The sequence below is a fragment of the Vigna umbellata genome, chromosome 4 (genome assembly GCF_029865625.1).
Source record: "Vigna umbellata cultivar VRB3 chromosome 4, Vumbellata_1.0, whole genome shotgun sequence".
NCBI classification, from domain to species: Eukaryota; Viridiplantae; Streptophyta; class Magnoliopsida; order Fabales; family Fabaceae; genus Vigna; species Vigna umbellata.
Genome location: NC_142168.1, coordinates 58,045,145 through 58,058,825, shown reverse-complemented (window position 1 = coordinate 58,058,825; position 13,681 = coordinate 58,045,145).

The following is a 13,681-nucleotide window of genomic DNA, read 5'->3' as shown; positions in this document are numbered from 1 at the left end:
GAATTTTAATCAAGGGTGGAAACCACACCCATTATTGGTCACGGACAAACTGGGCAAGCCGGACAAACTGGGCAATTTAACAAGCAACAGCAACAACCAACCTTATGGCAACAGTTTTCTATACTTAATGAAAGATCAATAAGGATGGAAGAAACTCTTTATCAGTTCATACAGAAAACTGATTCTACTCAAAAGAGCACTAAAGCTGCTATTAAGAATTTGGAGATTCAAATGGGTCAGATTACCAAGAAGTTGGAAGAGAGGCCAGACAAAAATTTTGGGGCTAATACTGAGGTTAACCCCAGAGAAGAATGTAAAGTGTTGGAGAGTACAAATGATGAGACAGTTGAGTTAGAAAAAGGCGAGATAGAAAAAGAAGAGAGAGAAAAGAGAGAAAAAGAAAAAGAAGAGAGAAAAGAGAAAGGAGAGAGAAGAGAGATAAAGAGTAATGATATTTTTCCTTTTCCGATCAATCAAGAGAAACAATTTGATTTTACAGAATTATTCAAGATGGTGGACAATGATGTACCTTGGAATCAGATATTACAACAAATTGCAGTTTATACTAAACCTGAGGACGAAGTCTCTATAAAGAAAAGACGTCGAGATGATGATACAAAAAAGTATAAAGCTATTAAAAAGGAGCCCTTCCCTCCAAAAGCAAAAGATCCAGGAGGCTTTTCTATTCCATGCACAATAGGGAAGAAAAGGATAAAAAAGGCCTTACTTGATTTAGGATCAAGTGTTAACTTGATACCTTATTCTTTACTGGAGCATATCGGTGATGTTGATGTGAAGCCTGTAAAGGTTAACTTAGTAATGGCAGATGGATCTTCAAAGGAACCCTGTGGAATAGCAGAAGATATTATAGTTTGTGTAGGCAAACTTCATTTCTTGGTAGACTTTGTGGTGATGGAGATGGAAACGGAAAAGATACCTATTATTCTTGGAAGACCGTTTATGAAAACGGCCAAAGCCATCATTGATGTGAACGAAGGTATAGTGGTGCTTCAAGACAGAGAAGAGAGAGTTGTGGTAGATGTCTTCAAAGAAGATAGGCAGATGCAGTAGGAAGAAGCTAGTCATAAAGCTGCATTTCAAGATGTACTCATGACTAGCCTTGAAGATGAAAAGCCCAAGGTTAAAGGTAAACATTGTTTATTGTTTCAGGTACATGAAAAAGAGAAGATTGGAAGAGGAAGAAAAGTTCCTAATGACTGGATGAAAGAACAACTCCAACTGGGTACACCTGTGAGATTCAAAAACAAGTTGTGGGTTGTGAAAGGCTACAAAGAAAAGGAGATGATAGAGATAGAATCTCCATATTCTAGAAGAGTCAAAACAGTACACCGGAAGCAGTTGAGGAGTTGGTGGGAGATAGACATCAACCATGAAGAAGGAACTTGAACTTTATTGGGTCAAGCTAATGACGTTAAAAGAGCGCTTGCTGGAAGGCATTCCAGTGATTTGAGGACAATATTTATTTTATTTTTCTTTTGGATTTGTAATTTTTTTTTAATCAGTTGGACATTATTTCTGTAAATATGATTTTGGATATAGCATCTACTGAAGGATGCTAGGTGGTTAAGTGTCCACTGAAGGATACTAGGTTTGTTACACCTACTGATGGGTGTTGGTAAGAAAGTTTTGCACCTACTGATGGGTGCTGGTGGATTTTGGGTCAAGCTCGTGACGTTAAACAAGCGCTACCTAGGAGGCAACCCAGTTCATTGATTATATTTCTGTTTGTTCTGTTTTAGTTGTATGATAGGGATTTGCATAAGTGATCTGAGAATTTAATTGCAGGGAACCACTGAGGGGGCATGAGTAGGATGCACTTAGGTTAAGCTAGGGAGAAGAGGAACACTTCCCGAAAGTGCCGCTGAGCGGCAAACTACCGCTGAGCGGTAGTGTCGCAGACTGGGCTTAGGTTGCCCTTAGCGGAACCCGAGCCCATTAGGGTATTTTTATACCCTAAGCTGCGCCTTAGCTTCTCTTTTCAGACTCTTCTCTGCACACACACTCCTACATACTTTTTCAAAGGTTCTCTACAACTTTTCCCTCATCCCTCTTGAGAAAATCTCATTCTCACTCACTTTCTCACTAGTTTTCCATCTAAGTTTGGGGTTGGAAGAGAGTATCATAGCTTGAAAGCTGATAACAGTTGAACAACTGTTATTTTTATGATTAAAATTGACACTAAAAGCAACCTTTACACTTAGAAACTAGCTTGAAATCATGCTTTTCTTTATATTTTTGGAAATAAGAGAGCTGGACAGGTTTATGCTTGATTTCAGTGTTTTTGTGCAGGTTTTAAGGTGAATTTGGTGAAAGAAGTGAAGAAGGAGAGAGATGAAATCAGAAAAGACAATAAAAAGTGCAAAAGGAGAAGTCGAAGTCACCGCTCAGCGGCAGTTTACCGCTGAGCGGCACTCAGGAGCTTGCGGGAGGTCCGCTGAGGGGCAAAATGGCCGCTGAGGGGAGAAAACAAGTCACGCACTCACCGCTGAGCGGTAGTTTACCGCTGAGCGGCACTCTGGAAGTCACGTAAGGTCCGCTGAGGGGCAAAATGGCCGCTAAGGGGAGAAAACAAGTCACGCACTCACCGCTGAGCGGTATTTTACCGCTGAGCGGCACTTTAATGGGCTTGGACTTGACTTTTTGTAATTTACGAATGATATATAAGCTTTAGGGTTTCCTAGGGTTAGGCATCTCTGGCTGGAACGAAGAAAACACTCTCTCTTCCACCCCTTTGAAGGAGGATCTTGGATGCTGAGGCTTCCTCTTCACCTTTTTAGGGTTTATTCTTTCATTCTTTCATTGTAATTCATCTAGGTTCACCATGAATATGGTGAACTAAACTCTGTATGTTTGTTGGGGAATCAATGTAATCTTGTGAAACTCTCATATATGGAATCTGTTTTTACATCTTTTAATTAAGACTTATGCTTTCTTTCATCATTAGTTAGGGTTTTTCCTCTTTGCTTAATGCTTGCATTGTTTAACTCATTTGGTGCATGATTATTGGTTTTGTCGATACGGGCACGTACGGGGAAGTCTAGATCCGGGGAATTTCTCCCAATATGATATTGGTTGTCGTTAAGCTCCTGCACTTATGAACTGATCATTAGGAATGCTAGGAATTGTATGAACTCGTGATTAGGGAGAAGCCTTCTGGAAAGGTACATTAGAGAGTGGCATTAACAATGATGATTTGACTGCTGAATTCCTAAAAATATATGAGAGTGGATAAGATGAAATTGACCCCCAACAACATATTCATATCTATATTTCATTGAAAGTGTTTATCTTTTGCTTTTTGCCATTGATCAAAACTTCATGCATACATGTTTATTTTCTGTCTTGCATATTAAACTCCAAATATTTCGTTTGTAAGTCTTAGTTAATTAAGAAATCACATAACTAAACTAGGCCGTGAGTCCTTTGGGAAGAACGATACTTGGTCTAACTAAGTTTATTACTTGAACGATTCGGTCATACTTGCCGATTGAAAACAAGTTTGTGACATCATATTTTGGTGTTCATAAATTTGTCCATCAAAAGCATTCTCATTTCATCTAGCATCTCCACCGAAGTAAGTCAAGCATTTTTCATTCTAGGGTTCTTGAGTTTGAATTTGATTGTTAAAGCATGAATCTTTAGGGGTTTTGATTTCTACGCATGATTTGATGATTTAATTGATGTTTGAACCGATTAAACTGAATGATTTTGATCTGAAAAACTGAAAATTGCATGTGGGTGGAGTTAGGACAGGTTAAAAATGAAGTTTTCAAAAAAATCTGCAGAGTCACCGCTCAGGGGTAAATTGCCGCTGAGCGGCACTCGGACAGACATGCCAGACGAAGCAATCAAACTTAGTTTGTTTCCTTTCTCATTGGGAGGCAATGCTAAGCTTTGGTTGAACTCTTTTCCAGAAGGAAGTTTCACAGAGTGGGAAGCAGTGGTAACAAAGTTTTTGAACAAGTACTTTCCACAATCAAAGGTGACAAAAGGCAAGCAAGAGATATCTTCATTTAAGCAGGGCATGGAAGAATCACTGGGGCATGCATGGGATAGATACAAAAGTCTGCTAAGAAAAACACCCACGCATGGCTTTGAAGAACAGGAAGTAGTCTTAACTTTCCTTCGAGGGCTTGGTTCACAAACCAAGATGATGCTTGATGCCTCAGCAGGAGGCAATATTAAATGGAAAACTCCAGAGGAAGCTATAGAAATCATTGACAACATGGCTACTAGTGATAATGAGCTCAACAGTGAAAGAGGAGCTCCTATGCAACAAAAAGGGGTTCTCCAATTACAGACACATAATGCCTTGCTAGCTCAAAATAAAATTCTAACTCAACAGCTGGAGACTCTGACTAAAACTCTTGCGTAATTACCTAAAGAGTTGAAAACTGCTGCACAGGTACAAACCCAGTTATGCGAATTATGTGGAGGTGATCATATCAATGGTCAATGTGCTTTTCCAGTGGAAGCCTTGGAGGATGTTAATTTCATGGCTAATCAATTTCCATACCGTCAAGGGAATTACAATCAAGGGTGGAAACCACATCCAAGCATTGGTCAAGGACAAACTGGGCAAGCAAATCAATATAATAAGCAGCAACAGCAACCAACCTTTTGGCAACAGTTATCTATGCTTAATGAAAAATCAACAAGGTTGGAAGAAACTCTTCAGCAATTCATACAGAAAACCGAATCTTCTCAAAAGAATTTGGAGATTCAAATGGGTCAGATTACCAAGCAATTGGAAGAAAGGCCAAATAGAAATTTGGGGGCTAATACTGAGGTTAACCCTAGAGAAGAGTGCAAAGTGGTAAAGAGTGTGAATGAAGAGATAATTGAGTTAGAAGAACGAGAAACAGAAGAAAGAAGAGAAATAGAGAGCAAAAACAATTTTCCTTTTCCAATAAATCAAGAGAAACAAATGGATTTCACAGAATTATTCAGAATGGTGGATAATAAAGCACCTTGGGAACAGATTTTACAGAAAATTGCAGTTTACACAAAATCTGATGAAGAAATTTCTACAAAGAAGAGACGTAGAGATGATGAGGCAAAAGAGTGTATAACTATTAAGAAAGAGTCATTCCCTCCTAAAGCGTCAGATCCAGGCAGTTTTTCTATCCCTTGTACTATAGGGAAGAAAAAGGTAAAGAAAGCTCTCCTTGATTTAGGTTCAAGTGTTAACTTGATACCTTATTCTTTACTGGAGCAAATCGGCAATGTTAAAATGAAACATGCAAAGATTAAAATAGTAATGGCCGATGGATCTTCAAAGGAGCCATGTGGGATTGTAGAGGACATTATAGTTTGTGTTGGCAAACTTCAGTTCTTGGCAGACTTTGTGGTGATGAAGATGGAGACTGAGAAGATACCTATCATACTTGGAAGACCGTTTATGAAAACGGCCAGGGCTATCATAGATGTAAATGAAGGTATAGTGGTGCTCCAGGATAGAGAGGAGAGAGTGGTGGTAGATGTTTTCAAAGATGAGATGCAAGCAAAGGAGGAAGAAGCTAGTTATAAAGCTGCATTTCGAGATGCACCCATGACTAGCCGTAAAGAAGAAAATCTTGAGGTTTCAGGTAACCATTGTTTGTTGTTTCAGGTACCCCAGGAAGAAGAGATTGGAAGAGGAGAAGAAATTCCTAGAGACTGGAAGAAAAGAAGACTCCAACTTGGCACACCTGTTAGAATCAAAAACAAGTTGTGGGTTGTGAAGGGCTTTAAAGAGAAGGAGATGATAGAGATAGAGTCTCCATATTCTAGAAGAACCAAAACAGTTCAAAGAAAACAGCTGAGGAGTTGGTGGAATGGCAACATCAACTACAAAGAAGATGGAACTTGAACTTTATTGGGTCAAGCTCATGACATTAAAAGAGCGCTTGCTGGGAGGCAACCCAGTGAATTTAAAAACTTTTGATTTGGTTTTGTAATTTTTAATTTGTGAACATTATTTTTGTATTTATTTTGTTGGATATAGCATCTACTGAAGGATGCTAGGTGGTTAAGTATCTACTAAAGGATACAATGGCTATAACACCTACTGATGGGTGTTGGTAAGAAAATTTTGCACCTACTGAAGGGTGCTGGAGGATTTTGGGTCAGGCTCGTGACGTTAAACAAGCGCTACCTGGGAGGCAACCCAGTTGATTGAATATTTCTGTTTGTTTATTTTTAGGGTTTGCATAAGCATTGTGAATATTGAATTGCAGGGAACCAGTGAGGGGCACATATGGGAGGCACGTAGGTTAAGAAAAGAAGGAAAAGAGCACTTCACGAAAGTGCCGCTGAGCGGTACTTTACCGCTGAGCGGTACTCTCGCAGAATAGGGTTTTAGTTCCCCTTAGCGGGACCCGAGCCCATTAGGGTATTTTTAAACCCTAAGCTGCGCATTCTTTCACACTTTCAGACTTTTCTTTGCACAAACACTCTCACATACCTTCTCCAAGGTTTTCTACATCTTTTCACTCTTCCCTCTTAAGAAAATTTCTCTTCCACTCACTTTTTCACTAGTGTGCCATCAAAGTTTGGGGTTGGAAGAGAGCACTCTAGCTTGGAAGCATTCTCATTGCATCTAGTATCTCCACCCAAGTAAGTAAAATGCATTTTGTTCATTCTAGGGTTTTGATTTTGAATATGATTGTCAAAGCATGAAGATTTAGGGGTTTTGATTTCTTGGCATGATTTGATGATATATTTGATGTTTGAACCGATTAAACTGCATGATTATGAACTGGAAAACTGAAAATTGCATTTGGGTGGAGTTAGGAAAGCTTTAAAACAGGTTTTTCAAAAAATCTGCAGAGTTACCGCTGAGGGGTAAACTGCCGCTGAGCGGCACTCTGCCAGATTTGATTTTTTTGGTTTTGTGTGATCTGGAATGTGGTACTGGTGGCGCTGAGGGGGAATTCTGACCCTCAGCGGTGGTTTAGCTTCGAAAGGAGTTGTGTTTTGTGTTTTACTAATGATTAACATCATGTTCTGTGGTTTTGTTTGTGTTTTGAATGTAGGAATGGCATCCTCATCAGGAAAAAGATTGAAAACCATGGCAACCAAGAGAAAGGAAAAGGAACCAGAGCAACCCCACTCTAGCAGGTTCCTCTCTAGGAAACATGAGAAGCACTTTAAAGTGGTTCAGGACAGGAGACTTCTGATGGAGAGAAAGGTTGGAATGATACCTAACCTTGCTCCTCAATTTGGAGAGCAAGTTTTAGGGAATGACTGGGGAAAGCTAGCCACTTATCCTGCACCTGCCAACATAGCTGTGGTTAAGGAATTTTACACCAATGCAAAGAAGATTGGTGATTATCCAGCTGAGAATTATTTGGGCTATGTCAGAGGCCATGCTATCAGGTATGATCCTGATTCAATTAATAACTTTCTGGACACTGTATGGGCTGGTGAGCAGTGCCAGTTTGCTCTTTGCATGGAGGAAGGTGCTGATTATGAGGATGTGGAGAGAGTATTGGGTATACCTGGAGGACACTTCTAAAGGAATCGATCTGGCTCAGTGGTTAACATTAGGAGGACAGATTTGACTCCTCTTGCAAAGTATTGGATGGCGTTTTCTCATGCCAACATTCAGCCATGTTCACATGTGTCAGATATTACTCTCAGCAGGGCATTCTTCATCTACTGTGCTATCAGAAACTTGAATGTTAATATTGGGCAGGTGATAGCTGATGAGATTAGTGTGTGCGCCAATACTTCAAACAACAAAGCACCACTAGGACATCCTTCTTTGATCACGCACCTTTGCAAGATAGCTGGGGTGGACACTTCTGCTCCACCTTTTGAGAGGCCAAGAAAAGCTATTGATGAGGCCTACTATAGACAGTACTGTGGAGGTGATGATGCAGCTCAGCCAGTTCCACCACGCCGTGCTCGTAGAGAGAGAGGGCCAGCACAGAGCCAGACATCTGCTGAGACACATGAAGCAGAGCCATTCCAGATGAGGGACATGTATATGTCTCTTATAGGGGCTCAGTTGCAGTCCATTCACAGAGGGCAGGTGGCCACTGCTGAGATGATTGTGGGGATGTATGATACACCTCCAGCCCACAGGTGGACTATGGATGAATTCCATAATGTGGTAGCATGGCCAGAGGAACCAGTGCATGGAGGAGGAGTTGAAGCAGTTGAAGCTTCAGCTAGAGATATGGAAGAAGATGAAGCTGATGAGGATGATGCATTTGAAGATGTTGAAGATGAGGAGGAAGAGGAAGATACAGAGGACAGCTCAGATTGATGAGGAGCTGAGATAACATTTACTGATGAATGCTATCATGTGCTTATGTTTTGTGGTTTAAGTTTTCTGAACTTATTTGTTTCTGTTTTTAGATTAGGGTTTGATGTACTTTATTTGAAACCTGGTTTCTTGTGATGGTTTGCTATTAACTGTGATTGTGTGATAAGTAATACTGAATGATGCTTATGATTAACTGATGTTGAGATGATGTGCACATTAAAATGCTTATACAGGTGATTCACAAGCTTTGTGAACAAATGCATGATATCATGATTGTGATTGTGAAATTAAGCAGGATGTGTATGTCAAATTTGAATGAGCTTATATGTGAGATTTTGAGCTCCAGAGTTGTTATTGTTGAATGCTATTACTTTGAAAGCATGAATGGTTTTGCCCAGGTTTTCTATGATTGAATCAATTGCTTGTTTTGCATCATGTGATCAAGGCCATTTGTTGAAAACCTTTTTATTGGCCAAATTCATAAAATTAGCCCACTAAAAGAGAACACTGTGTGTTCTATCCTTTGAACCCTTAGCCTTGAAAATACACTGAAACCTTTAATTGAAAAATCTTTACCTTGAGTTAAGTAGAAGATCTTGTGTGGTATTGTTAAGTGTTCAAGTTTGGGGTTGTTGGGAAAACATGAAAAGCATTGAGCTAAGAGCTAAAAAGTAAGAATATGCGAAGAAAAAGAAAAGAAAAGAAAAAGAAGTAAAGCTCAATGCAAAGGCAAAAGAAAGTTGGGAATGAATAAGATGATTGTGTTGTTATGATTCTCTTAACTCAAGGATTTTGTGATCCAGAAAAACCAATTTTCTTGTTAGCCCAGCCACATTATAAGCCATAGAAAAGTCCTTGTGATGATGCATGCTTGTGAATGTTTTTGATTGTGGTAAAATGAAAGGCAAAGTTAATTCATGTAACATTGTGATAGTAGAGTGAATGAGTGATCATCTTTTATACACTTGAGTGCGAGTGAAACACTTGACTTAGTGAGGAAATATCACATGAACACATGAACATCCATGCTTAATTGATTGATCATTCATGGAAATAGCATTTGTTGGAATTTAAATGACTTTGTGAACACTAAAGCATGTGCACATCTTGATTGAACTCTTGGTCATAAGTTTGAGTGAAGTTTTTGCTTATCTTGAAAAGAAGATTTTTGAATGAAGTGAACCATCATATGAATTGGTTTAAAGATGGAGTTACATATTATTTGCTTGAGGACAAGCAAAGTTTTAAGTTTGGGGTTGTGATAACAGTTGAAAAACTGTTATTTTTATGATTAAAATTGACACTAAAAGAAACCTTTACACTTAGAAACTAGCTTGAAATCATGCTTTTCTTTATATTTTTGGAAATAAGAGAGCTGGACAGGTTTATGCTTGATTTCAGTGTTTTTGTGCAGGTTTTAAGGTGAATTTGGTGAAAGAAGTGAAGAAGGAGAGAGATGAAATCAGAAAAGACAATAAAAAGTGTTTATCTATATTTCATTCCTAACAACATATTCATATCTATATTTCATTGAAAGTGTTTATCTTTTGCTTTTTTCCATTGATCAAAACTTCATGCATACATGTTTATTTTCTGTCTTGCATATTAAACTCCAAATATTTCGTTTGTAAGTCTTAGTTAATTAAGAAATCACATAACTAAACTAGGCCGTGAGTCCTTTGGGAAGAACGATAATTGGTCTAACTAAGTTTATTACTTGAACGATTCGGTCATACTTGCCGATTGAAAACAAGTTTGTGACATCATATTTTGGTGTTCATAAATTTGTCCATCAAAAGCATTCTCATTTCATCTAGCATCTCCACCGAAGTAAGTCAAGCATTTTTCATTCTAGGGTTCTTGAGTTTGAATTTGATTGTTAAAGCATGAATCTTTAGGGTTTTTGATTTCTACGCATGATTTGATGATTTAATTGATGTTTGAACCGATTAAACTGAATGATTTTGATCTGAAAAACTGAAAATTGCATGTGGGTGGAGTTAGGACAGGTTAAAAATGAAGTTTTCAAAAAAATCTGCAGAGTCACTGCTCAGGGGTAAATTGCCGCTGAGCGGCACTCGGACAGACATGCTGTTTTTGCTGAGTTGCGTTCTGGATTGATGCACTGGTGGCGCTGAGGGGTGATTTTAACCCTCAGCGGTGGTTTAGCTTCGAAATAAGGTGTTATCTGTGTTTTACTAATGATTAACAACATGTTTTGTGGTTTTGTATCTGTGTTTGATGTAGGAATGACATCCTCTTCAGGAAAAAGAATGAAAACCATGGCATTCAAAAGAAAAGAAAAGGAACCAGAACAACCCCATTCTAGTAGGTTCCTATCTTGCAAACATGAGAAGCACTTTAAGGTGCTCCAAGATAGTAGACTCCTTATGGAGAGAAAGGTTGGAATGATACCTAACTTTGCTCCTCAATTTGGAGAGCAATTGTTAGGGAATGATTGGGGGAAACTAGCTACATACCCTACACCTGCCAATATAGCTGTGGTGAAAGAATTCTACACTAATGCAAGAAAGATTGGTGATTATCCAGCTGAGAATTACCTAGGCTATGTCAGAGGCCATGCTATTAGGTATGATCCTGATTCCATCAACAACTTCTTGGATACTGTGTGGGCTGGTGAGCAGTGCCAGTTTGCTCTTTGTATGGAAGAAGGCGCTGATTTTGATGATGTGGAGAGAGTTTTATGTGTACGTGGAGGACATTTTCAGAGGAATAGAACTAGTGTTGTGGTGAACATTAGGAGAACTGACTTGACTCCTCTTGCAAAGTATTGGATGGCATTTTCTCATGCCAACATTCAACCATGTTCTCATGTGTCAGACATTACTCTTAGCAAGGCATTCCTCCTTTACAGTGCAATCAGGAACTTGAATGTTAATATTGGACAGGTAATAGCTGATGAGATAAGGGTGTGTGCTAACACAACAAACAGCAAAGCACCCTTAGGACATCCTTCTTTAATCACAAACCTCTGCAAGATAGCTGGGGTGGATACTTATGCTCCACCATTTGAAAGGCCAAGGAAAGCAATTGATGAGGCTTATTATAGACAATACTGTGGAGGTGAGGAAGCAGCTCATCCAGTTCCACCACGCCGTACTCGCAGAGAAAGAGGGCAAACACAGAGTCATCATCTGCTGAGACACATGAAGCAGAACCTTTCCAAATGAGGGACATGTACATGTCTCTTTTAGGTGCACAATTACAGTCTATCCACAGAGGGCAGGTGGCCACTGCTGAGATGATTGTTGGAATGTATGATACACCTCCAGCACACAGGTGGACTATGGAGGAGTTTCATAATGTGGTAGCTTGGCCAGAAGAGCAGGTACAAGGCAGCAAAGCTAGAGCAGCTGAAGCTTCAGCTATGGAGATGGATGAAGATGATGCTGATGATGATGATGAATTTGAGGATGCTGAAGATGAGGAAGAAGAGGAGGATACAGATGACAGCTTAGATTGATGAGGAGCTGAGATAACATCTACTGATGAATGCTATCATAACTAGAGCAGGACTTATGCTTTTGTTTGGTTTTGAACTTACTTATGTTTTTAGAATAGGGTTTGATGTACTCAATTGAAAACTTTGTTTGTTATGATGGTTTACTTGTGATTGTGATTGCTTGATGAAGTAATGCTTGATGATGCTTTGATATAGATTGATGTTGAGATGTGCACATTATATGCTTATAAAGGTGGTTCACAAGCTTTGTGAACAAATGCATGATGTTATGATTGTGATTATGATATTAAGCAGGATGTGTATGTCAAATGTGAATGAGCTGATATATGAGGTTTTGAGCTCCAGAGTTTTTATGATTGAATGTTATTCCTTTGGAAGCATGAATGACTTTGCCCAGGTTTTCTATGATTGAATTACTTGCTTGTTTGCATCATATGATCAAGGCCATTTGTTGGTAACCCTTCTATTAGCCAAATTCATAAATTTAGCCCACTAAAAGAGAACACTATGTGTTCTATCCTTTGAACCTCTAGCCTTGAACATGAGTTGAAAACCCTTGTTGAAAAGCTTTACCTTGAGTTAAGTAGAAAATATTTTGTAGTATTGACAAATGTTCAAGTTTGGGGTTGTTGGAAAATAGAAAGGGAAATTGAAAGCATTAAGAGCTAATAATTAAGTATGTGAAAAGAAAAAGAAAAAGAGAAAGAAAAGAAAAGAAAAAGCAAAGCTCAATGCAAAAGAAAGTTGGGAATAAATAAGAATGATGGTGTTTATATGTTTCTCTTAACTCAAGGGTTTTGTGATCTAGAAAAACCAATTTTCTTGTTAGCCCAGCCACGTTATAAGCCATAGAAAAGTCCTTGTGATGATGCTTGCTGGTAAGTGTTTTTTATTGTGGTTAAATGAAAGGCAAAGTTGATTCATGTGACATTGTGATAGTACAGTGAATAGTTGAATACCTCTTATACACTTGTGTGTTTGAGTGAAACACTTTATCTAGTGAGGAAAGATTACATGAATACATAAGAACATCCATGCTTAGTTGATTGCTCATTCATGAAAAATAGCATTTGTTGGATATTAAGTGACTTTGTGAACACCAAAGCATGTGCACGTCTTGATTGAAATCTTTGTCATGCTTAAAATTGATACTAAAGCAACCTTTAACACTTAGAAACTAGCTTGAAATCATGCTTTTGGTCATATTTTTAGAAATAAGAGAGCTGGACAGGTTTATGCTTGATTTCAGTGTTTTATGCAGGTTTTAAGGTGAATTTGGTGAAAGAATTGAAGAAGGATAGAGATGGAATCAAAAAAGACATCAAAAAGTGCAAAAGGAGAAGCCGCAACTACCGCTCAGTGGTAGTTTTACCGCTGAGCGGCACTATGGCAATCACGTTGGCTCCGCTGAGGGGTGAAAAGGCCGCTGAGGGGAGGAAAAGAACTCACGCACTTACCGCTGAGCGGTAGTTTACCGCTGAGCGACATTATTTTGGGCTTGGGCCTAATTTTCTGTATATTTTAGAATAGTATATAAGCTTTAGGTCGTCCTAGGGTTTGTATCTTTGGCAGAGACGAAGCAAACACTCTTTTTTCCACCCCTTGAAGGAAGATCTTGGATGCTCAGGCTACCTTCTCCTCTTTCTAGGGTTCTATCTTTCTTTCATTCATTATTGTTCATCTAGTTTCACCATGAATATGGTGAACTAAACCTTGTATTGTTGTTGGGGAATCAATGTAGTCTTGTGAAACTCTCATATATGGAATTTGTGTTTTAACATCTTATATTAAGATACATGCTTTCTTTCATCTTTAGTTAGGGATTTTCCTCTTTGCTTAATGCTTGCTTTGTTTAACTCATTCATTGTCATGATTATTGATTTTGTCGATATGGGAACTTACGGGGAAATCTAGATCCGGGG